The 10713-nt window shown below is 37.7% G+C and overlaps 1 non-coding gene across 1 annotated transcript; it reads left to right on the forward strand.

Annotated features, from left to right (window-relative positions):
* The first annotated feature begins 8384 nt into the window (after positions 1 to 8384).
* On the forward strand, positions 8385 to 8488 carry LOC112713499 (small nucleolar RNA R71). Its single transcript, XR_003158472.1, has one exon. It is a non-coding gene; the product is annotated as a small nucleolar RNA R71 (small nucleolar RNA).
* The last annotated feature ends 2225 nt before the right edge of the window (positions 8489 to 10713 follow it).

Raw genomic sequence — 10713 nt, forward strand, 5'->3', positions numbered from 1 at the left:
GAATAATTCCATGAATCCTTCACCTTTCTTAAATGAAACATGTTTTTAATACAAAAGAGCAATAAGTACATGACTTTCGAATTTATCCTTGAATATAGTTTAACTATATTGATGTGGTGACAATACTTTTTGTTTTCTGAATGAATGCTTGAACAGTGCATATTTCTTATCTTATTGTTTATGAATGTTAAAATTATTGGCTCTTGAAAGAATGATGAACAAAGAGAAATGCTACTGATAATCTAAAAAATCATGAAATTGATTCTTGAAGCAAGAAAAAGTAGTGAATAGCAAAAGCTTGCAAAAAAAAAGTGGCGAAAAAAAATAGAAAGAAAAAAAAAGCAAGCAGAAAAAGCCAATAGCCCTTAAAACCAAAAGGCAAGGGTAAAAAGGATCCAAGGCTTTGAGCATCAATGGATAGGAGGGCCCAATGAAATAAAATCCAGGCCTAAGCGTCTAAATCAAGTTGTCCCTAACCATGTGCTTGTGGCATGCAGGTCCAAGTGAAAAGCTTGAGACTAAGTGGTTAAAGTCGTGATCCAAAGTAAAAAGAATGTGTTTAAGAGCTCTGGACACCTCTAACTGGGGACTTTAGCAAAGCTGGGTCACAATCTGAAAAGGATAAAGTGAGATGCCAAAACTGTTCAGAAGCAAAAAGCTACAAGTCCCGCTCATCTAATTAGAATTAATATTCTTTGATATTCTGAGCTTTATAGTATATTCTCTTCTTTTTATCCTAATTGATTTTCAGTTGCTTGGGGACAAGCAACAATTTAAATTTGGTGTTGTGATGAGCGGATAATTTATACGCTTTTTGGCATTGTTTTTAGGTAGTTTTTAGTAGGATCTAGCTACTTTTAGGGATGTTTTCATTAGTTTTTATGCTAAATTCACATTCCTGGACTTTTCTATGAGTTTGTGCATTTTTATGTGATTTCATGAATTTTCTGGCTGAAATTGAGGGACCTGAGCAAAACTCTGATAAAAGGCTAACAAAGGACTGCACTCGAAATGGATTTTATGGATCCTGACCTCCCTGCACTCGAAATGGATTTTATGGAGCTACAGAACTACAAATGGCGCGCTCTCAACGGCTTTGGAAAGTAGACATCTAGAGCTTTCCAGCAATATATAATAGTCCATACTTTATTCGAGATTAGATGACATAAACTGGCGCTCAACGCCAGTTCCATGTTGCATTCTAGAGTCAAACGCCAGAAACACGTCACGAACCAGAGTTGAACGCCAAAAACACGTTACAACTTGGCGTTCAACTCCAAAAGAAGCCTCTGCACGTGTAAAGCTCAAGCTCAGCCCAAGCACACACCAAGTGGGCCTCGGAAGTTGATTTCTGCATCAATTACTTACTTCTGTAAACCCTAGTAGCTAGTCTAGTATAAATAGGACATTTTACTATTGTATTAGACATCTTTGGTCTCAGTTTTTTTCTATTATTCATCTTAGGAGACTATTGATCATATTTTGGGGTCTGGCCATTCGGCTATGCCTGGACCATCACTTATGTATTTTCAACGGTGGAGTTTCTACATACCATAGATTAAGGGTGTGGAGCTCTGCTGTACCTCGAGTTTTAATGCAATTACTACTATTTTCTATTCAATTCAGTTTATTCCTGCTCTAAGATATTCGTTGCACTTCACCATGATGAATGTGATGATCCGTGACACTCATCATCATTCTCACCTATGAACGCGTGACTGACAACCACTTCCGTTCTACCTCAGACCGAACGCATATCTCTTAGATTCCTTAATCAGAATCTTCGTGGTATAAGATAGAATTGATGGCGGCATTCATGAGAGTCCGGAAAGTCTAAGCCTTTGGTGGACGAAATTGTGATCATCAATGTTGTACTCTTTATTGTTGTATGGAATAATTATAATGGCTCTTTGCTATGTGTGGACACAACTCCGTTCAACTAACCAGCAAGTGTACTGGGTCGTCCAAGTAATAAACCTTACGTGAGTAAGGGTCGATTCCACAGAGATTGTTGGTATGAAGCAAGCTATGGTCATCTTGTAAATCTCAGTCAGGCGGATAGTAATTGATTATGTATTTTCGAAAATTAATAAATAATAAACATAAAATAAAGATAAAGTTACTCATGTAATCCAATGATGGGTATTTCAGATAGGCGTATGGAGATGCTGTGCTCCTCCTGAATCTCTGCTTTCCTACTGCTTTTATCAAATTTTATCACTCCCTTCCATGGCAAGCTGTATGTAGGGCATCACCGTTGTCAATGGCTACATCCCATCCTCTGAGTGAAAAAGGTCCAAATTCTCTGTCACAGCACGGCTAATCATCTTTCGGTTCTTAATCAGGTTGGAGTAAAATCCCTTGATTCTTTTGCGTCTATCACTAACGCCCAGCCTTCAGGAGTTTGAAGCTCGTCACAGTCATTCAATTCTGGAATCCTACTCGGAATACCACAGACAAGGTTAGACCTTCCAGATTCCCATGAATGCCGCCATCAATTCTAGCTTATACTACGAAGATTCTGTTTAAGGAATCCAAGAGATATGCGCCCGGTCTAGGGTAGAACGGAAGTGGTTGTCAATCACGCGCGTTCATAGGTGAGAATGATGATGAGTGTCACGGATCATCACATTCATCAAGTTGAAGTGCAACGAATATCCTAGAATATGAATAATTCGAATTGGATAGAAAATAATAGTAATTGCATTGAAACTTGAGGTACAGCAGAGCTCCACACCCTTAATCTATGGTGTGTAGAAACTCCACCGTTGAAAATACATAAGTGAAAGGTTCAGGCATGGCCAAATGGCCAGCCCCCACAAAACGTGATCAATAGTCTCCTCAGATGAAGAATAAAATAAAAATGAGACCAAAGATGTCTAATACAATAGTAAATTATCCTATTTATACTAGACTAGCTACTAGGGTTTACATGAGTAAGTAATTGATGCATAAATCCACTTCCGGGGCCCACTTGGTGTGTGTTTGGGCTGAGCTTGATTTATCCACGAGCTGAGGCTTCTTTTGGAGTTGAACGCCAAGTTGTAACGTGTTTTGGGCGTTCAACTCCGGGTCGTGACGTGTTTCTGGCGTTTTACTCTAGACAGCAACATGGAACTGGCGTTGAGCGCTAGTTTACGTCGTCAATTCCCGAATAAAGTATGGACTATTAAATATTTCTGGAAAGCTCTGGATGTCTACTTTCCAACTTTGTTGAGAGCACTCCATTTAGTTCTGTAGCTCCAGAAAATCCATTTCGTGTGCAGGGAGGTCAGATTCCAACAGCATCAGCAGTCCTTTGTCAGCCTCCTATCAGAGTTTTGCTCAAGTCCCTCAATTTCAGCCAGAAATTACCTGAAATTACAGAAAAACACACAAACTCATAGTAAAGTCCAGAAATGTGAATTTAACATAAAAACTAATGAAAACATCCCTAAAAGTAGCTTGAACTTACTAAAAACTACCTAAAAACAATGCCAAAAAGTGTATAAATTATCCACTCATCACAACACCAAACTTAAATTGTTGCTTGTCCCCAAGCAACTGAAAATCAAATAGGATAAAAAGAAGAGAATATACTATAAATTCCAAAATATCAATGAATATTAATTCTAATTAGTTAAGCGGGACTTGTAGCTTTTTGCTTCTGAACAGTTTTGGCATCTCACTTTTTCCTTTGAAGTTCAGAATGATTGGCTTCTCTAGGAACTTAGAATTTCGGATGGTGTTATTGATTCTCCTAGTTAAGTATGTTGATTCCTGAACGCAGCTACTTATGAGTCTTGGCCGTGGCCCTAAGCACTTTGTTTTCCAATATTACCACCGGATACATAAATTCCACAGACACATGACTGGGTGAACCTTTTCAGATTGTGACTCAGCTTTGCTAGAGTCCCCAGTTAGAGGTGTCCAGGGCTCTTAAGCACACTCTTTTGCTTTGGATCACGACTTTAACCACTCGGTCTCAAGCTTTTCAATTGGGCCTTCATGACACAAGCACATGGTTAGGGACAGCTTGGTTTAGCCGCTTAGGCCTGGATTTTATTTCCTTGGGCTCTCCTATCCATTGATGCTCAAAGCCTTGGATCCTTTTTACCCTTGCCTTTTGTTTTTAAGGGCAATTGGCTTTTTCTGCTTGCTTTTTCTTTTTCTTTCTATTTTTTTTCCGCAAGCTTTTTGTTTTTCACTGCTTTTTCTTGCTTCAAGAATCAATTTCATGATTTTTCAGATTATCAATAACATTTCTCCTTGTTCATCATTCTTTCAAGAGCCAACAGTTTTAACATTCATAAACAACAAGATCAAAAATATGCACTGTTTAAGCATTTATTCAGAAAACAAAAAGTATTGTCACCACATCAATATAATTAAACTAAATTCAAGGATAAATTCGGAATTCATGTACTTCTTTGTTCTTTTGAATTAAAAACATTTTTCATTTAAGAGAGGTGAAGGATTAATGGAATTATTCATAACTTTAAGACATAGTTACTAAACACTAATGATCATGAAGTAGAGACACAAAACATAGATAAACATATAATATAAAAACCGAACAGCAGAAAAGTAAGAACAAGGAATGAATCCACCTTAGTGGCGTCTTCTTCTTGAAGGACCAACAATGTCCTTAAGCTCTTCTATGTCCCTTCCTTGCCTTTGTTGCTCCTCCCGCATTGCTATTTGATCTTCTCTTATTTCATGGAGATTGATGGAGTGCTCATGATGTTCCACCCTTAATTGTTCCACATTGTAGCTCAAATCTTCTAGGGAAGTGTTGAGTTGTTCCCAATAATTGTTGGGAGGAAAGTGCATCCCTTGAGGCATCTCAGGGATTTCTTGATGATGAGCTTCCTCATGGATCTCTTGAGATCCGTGGAGGGTCTCTCTTGCTTGCTCCATCCTCTTCTTGGTGATGGGCTTATCCTCTTCAATGAGGATGTCTCCTTCTATGATAACTCCAGCTGAGTAACATAGATGGCAAATAAGATGAGGAAAAGCTAGCCTTGCCATGGTGGAGGACTTTTCGGCTATTTTGTAGAATTCATGGGAGATGACTTCATGAACTTCTACTTCCTCTCCAATCATGATGCTATGAATCATGATGACCCAATCCATAGTAACTTCAGATCGGTTGCTAGTGGGGATGATGGAGCGTTGAATGAACTCTAACCACCCTCTAGCCACAGGCTTGAGGTCCAGTCTTCTTAGTTAAACCGGCTTGCCATTGGAGTCTCTTTTCCATTGAGCTCCTTCCACACATATGTCAATAACGACTTGGTCCAACCTTTGATTAAAGTTGACCCTTCTAGTGTAGGGGCATTCATCTCCTTGCATCATGGGCAAGTGGAATGCCAACCTCACATTTTTCGGACTAAAATCTAAGTATTTCCCCCGAACCATTGTGAGATAATTCTTTGGACTCGGATTCACACTTTGATCATGGTTCCTAGTGATCCATGCATTGGCATAGAACTTTTGAACCATTAAGATTCCGACTTGTTGCATGGGGTTGGTTAAGACTTCCCAACCTCTTCTTTGGATTTCATGTCGGATCTCTGGATACTCATTTTTCTTGAGTTTGAAAGGGACCTCAGGGATCACCTTCTGCTTTGCCACAACATCATAGAAGTGGTCTTGATGGCTTTTGGAGATGAATCTTTCCATCTCCCATGACTCAGAGGTGGAAGCTTTTGTCTTCCCTTTTCCTTTTCTAGAGGATTCTCCGGCCTTAGGTGCCATTGATGGTAATGGAAAAACAAAAAGATTATGCTTTGACCATACCAAACTTAAAATATTTCTCGCCCTCAAGCAAGAGAAGAAAGAAGAGAAGAAGAAGAAAAAGAAAATATGGAGGAGAGTGAGGGAAGGTGTTTCGGTCAAGGTGTAGAAGAGGGGGTTTGTGTTGTGTGAAAATGAAGTAGAATGGAAGGGTATATATAGGTAGGGGAGTGGGTGTAGTTTCGGTCATTTAGGGTGGGTTTGGGTGGGAAAGATTTTTGAATTTTGAAGGTGGGTGGGGTTTGTGGGGAAGAGTGGATGGATGTGAGTGGTGAAGGGGGTAATTGGGAAGAGAGGTTTGAAGTGTTTGGTGAAGGGTTTTTGGGGAAGTGTGTTTATTAGAAAGAGAGAATGAATGTTGAGAAGAGGGGAGAATATGTTAGGCGGGGATCCTGTGGGGTCCATAGATCCTGAGGTGTCAAGGATTTACATCCCTGCACCAATTAGGCATGTAAAATGCCTTTGCACACCATTCTGGCGTTTAAACGCTGAAGTGATGCACACTCTGGGCATTCAACGCCCATGTGTAGCATGTTTCTGACATTGAACGCCAGTTCCATGCTTGTTACTGGCGTTCAACGCCAGCTTTCCTCAAGGCATATTCCTGGCGTTCAAACGGCAGGATGTTGCTTGTTTCTGGTGTTCATCGCCAGAAACATGCTCTGTTCTGGCGTTGAACGCCAGCCAGATGCACCTTACTGGCGTTTAAACGCCAGTAAGTCCTTCCTCCAGGGTATGATTTTTCTTCTGCTATTTTTGATTCTGTTTTTAATTTTAGTATTTTTTTTCGTGACTCCACATGATCATGAACCTAATAAAACACAAAATAACAATAAAATAAAATTAAAATTAGATATATAAAAATTGGGTTGCCTCCCAACAAGCGCTCCTTTAGTGTCATTAGCTTGATAGTGGGCTCTCATGGAGCCTCACAGATATTCAGAGCATGATGAGGGCCTCCCAACACCAAACTTAGAGTTTGAATGAGGGGGCTTCTCAGCACCAAACTTAGAGTTTGGTTGTGGCCTCCCAACACCAAACTTAAAGTTTGACTGTGGGGGCTCTTTTTGACTCTGTACTGAGAGAAGCTTTTCATGCTTCCTCTCCATGGTTGTAGAGGAAGTCTTTGAGCTTTAAACACAAGGTAGTCCCCATTCAATTGAAGAACTAATTCTCCTCTGCTAACATCAATCACAGCTTCTGCTGTGGCTAGGAAGGGTCTTCCAAGGATGATGCATTCATTTTCTTCCTTCCTAGTGTCTAAGATTATGAAATCAGCAGGGATGTAAAGGCCTTCAACCTTTACTAACACGTCCTCTACTAAACCATAAGCTTGTCTTACTGACTTGTCTGCCAATTGAAGTGAGAATAAGGCAGGTTGTACCTCAATGATCCTCAGTTTCTCCATTACAGATAGTGGCATAAGATTTATGCCTGACCCTAGGTCACACAGAGCCTTGTTAAAGGTCATGGTGCCTATGGTACAGGGTATTCAGAATTTACCAGGATCTTGTCTCTTTTGAGGTAGAGTTTTCTGAATCCATGTATCTAGTTCACTAATGAGCAAGGGGGATTCACCTTCCCAAGTCTCATTACCAAACAACTTGGCATTTAGCTTCATGATAGCTCCTAGATATTGAGCAATTTGCTCTCCAGTTACATCTTCATCCTCTTCTGAGGAGGAATAGTTTTCAGAGCTCATGAATGGCAGAAGGAGATTTAGTGGAATCTCTATGGTCTCTATATGAGCCTCAGATTCCTTTAGGTTCTCAATGGGGAACTCCTTCTTGTTTGAGAGACGTCCCAGGAGGTCTTTCTCACTAGGATTTTCGTCCTTCTCCTCCCTTGTGCATTCGGCCATATTGATTACTTCAATGGCCTTGCAATCTCCTTTTGGATTCTCTTCTGTATTACTTGGGAGAATACTGGGAGGAGTTTCAAGGACTTTCTTACTCAGCTGGCCCACTTGTGCCTCCAGATTTCTAATGGAGGACCTTGTTTCACTCATGAAACTTAAAGTGGCTTTTGACAGATCAGAGACTAAGTTTGCTAAATTAGAGGGGCTCTGTTCAAAATTTTCTGTCTGTTGCTGAGAAGATGATGGAAAAGGCTTGTTATTACTGAGCCTATTTCTTCCACCATTGTTAAAGCCTTGTTGAGACTTTTGTTGATCCTTCCATGAGAAATTTGGATGATTTCTCCATGATGAGTTATAAGTGTTTCCATAAGGTTCACCCATGTAATTAACCTTTGCCATTGCAGGGTTCTCATGATCATAAGCTTCTTCAAAAGCTGCCTCTTTAGTACTGTTGGATGCATTTTGCCATCCATTCAGACTTTGAGAGATCATGTTGACTTGCTGAGTCAACACTTTGTTCTGAGCCAATATGGCATCCAGAGCCAAGAACTCCCTTCCTCTGAGGCATCCCACTATTCACGGAATTCCTCTCAGAAGTGTACATGAATTGGTTATTTGCAACCATGTCAATAAGTTCTTGAGCCTCTTCAGGCGTTTTCTTTAGGTGAATCGATAATGGTCCAATGACATCTTGGAAAATTCAGATAGACCATAATATAATATATCTAATATGGTCGATTCTGAAAACATGTCAGAAGGACACTTTTTGGTCATCTGCTTGTATCTTTCCCAAGCTTCATAGAGGGATTCACCATCTTTTTGCTTGAAGGTCTGAACATCCACTCTAAGCCTACTCAGCTTTTGAGGAGGAAAGAATTTATCCAAGAAGGCCGTGACCAGCTTATCTCAGGAGTCCAGGCTATCTTTAGGTTGTGAGTCCAACCATGTTCTAGCTCTGTCTCTTACAGCAAAAGGGAAAAGCATGAGCCTGTAGACTTCAGAATCTACTCCATTTGTCTTAACAATCTCACAAATCTACAAGAACTCAGTTAAAAACTGGTAAGGATCTTCAGATGGAAGTCCATAAAACTTGCAGTTCTGTTGCATTAAAGCAACTAGTTGAGGCTTAAGCTCAAACTTGTTGGCTCCAATGGCAGGAATGGAGATGCTTCTTCCATCAAATTTGGACGTTGGTTTTGTGAAGTCACCAAGCATTCTCCTTGGATTATTGTTGTTGGGTTCGGCTGCCATCTCCTTCTCTTGTTCGAAAATTTCAGAAAGGTTGCCTCTGGATTGTTGTAGTTTAGCTTCTCTTAGTTTCCTCTTCAGAGTCCTTTCAGGTTCTGGATCAGCTTCAACAAGAGTGTCTTTTTCCTTGTTCCTTCTTATATAGGGAAGAAGAGAACAAGAAAAGAAAGAGGAATCCTCTATGTCAAAGTATAGAGATTCCTTTATGTTAGTAGAATAAAAAAAGGGCAGAGTAGTGAAGAAGAATGGTTAAGGATAGAGGTGGTGATCTGAGATGAAGAGAGATGAAGAGAAGTGTTAGTGAATAACTAAATAAATAGATAGAAGGAAAGATAGAGAATTTCGAAAATGATTTTGAAAAAGTGGTTAGTGATTTTCGAAAATTAAAGATAAGATATGATTAAAATTAAAATTTAAACAATTGAAAAGAATTTTTTTTTTTTGAAAAAGAGGGAGGTATTTTCGAAAATTGGAGGGGGAAAAGTAGTTAGGTGGTTTTGAAAAAGATAAGGAACAAATAAAAAGTCAAATAGTTAGTTGAAAAAGATATTAAAATCAAATTTGAAAAGATAAGAAGAAGTTAGATAAGATATTTTGAAATCAAATTTTTGAAAAAGATAAAATTTTGAAAAAGATATGATAAAAAAGATAAGATATAAAAGATATGATAAGATATGTTTGAAAAAGATTTAATTTTTAAAATTAAAATTAATTACTTTACTAACAAGAAACTACAAGATAAGATTCTAGAATTTAAAGATTAAACCTTTCTTAACAAGAAAGTAACAAACTTCAAATTTTTTAATCAATTACATTAATTGTTAGTGTAATTTCGAAATTTTTGAAATAAAGATAAGGAAGAGATTTTGAAAATATTTTGAAAAAGATTTTTAAAATTTTCGAAAAAAAGAAAAAAATGAAAAAGATATGATTTTTGAAAAAAAAAAGATTTTTGAAAAGATAAGATTTTTAAAATTTGAAAATTTGACTTGACTTGTAAGAAACAACTAATTTTGAAAATTTTTTATTAAGTCAACTTCAAATTTTTTAAATTTTGAGAGAAAAAAGAAAAAGATATTTTTTTTGAATTTTTAATGATGAGAGAGAAAAATTAAAAACGTCATTTTTGTTGTTTTTCTCTTTTCTTTATGGATCAAAACAAAGAATGCATGCAAGAACACTATGAATGTCAAGATGAACACCATGAACACTATGAACATCAAGAACATAATTTTGAAAGATTTTTGATGCAAAGAAAACATGCAATACACCAAACTTAGAAATCTTTAATGCATGGACTCTAACAAACAAAAAATGCATATGAAAAAACAACAAACAACACAAAATAAGAAAACATCAAGATCAAACAAGAAGACTTGTCAAGAACAACTTGAAGATCATGAAGAACACCATGAATGAATGAATTTTCGAAAAAGGTAAGAAAAAAATTTTTTTAGCATGTAATTGACACCAAACTTAAAAGTTGACTCAAAACTTGACCAAGAAACACAAAATATTTTTTATTTTTTTGATTTTATGATTTTTTTTGAAAATTATATTTTAAGAAAACGACAATAAAGAAAAATTTTTGAAAGATTTTTGAAAACTTTTTTGAAAAGAAAATAAAAAGAAAATTACCTAATCTGAGCAACGAGATGAACCGTCAGTTGTCCATACTCGAACAATCCCCGGCAACGGCGCCAAAAACTTGGTGGACGAAATTGTGATCATCAATGTTGTACTCTTTATTGTTGTATGGAATAATTATAATGGCTCTTTGCTATGTGTGGACACAACTCCGTTCAACTAACCAGCAAGTGTATTGGGTC

This window comes from Arachis hypogaea, chromosome 9 (assembly GCF_003086295.3).
Source record: "Arachis hypogaea cultivar Tifrunner chromosome 9, arahy.Tifrunner.gnm2.J5K5, whole genome shotgun sequence".
In the NCBI taxonomy this organism is placed as follows: Eukaryota; Viridiplantae; Streptophyta; class Magnoliopsida; order Fabales; family Fabaceae; genus Arachis; species Arachis hypogaea.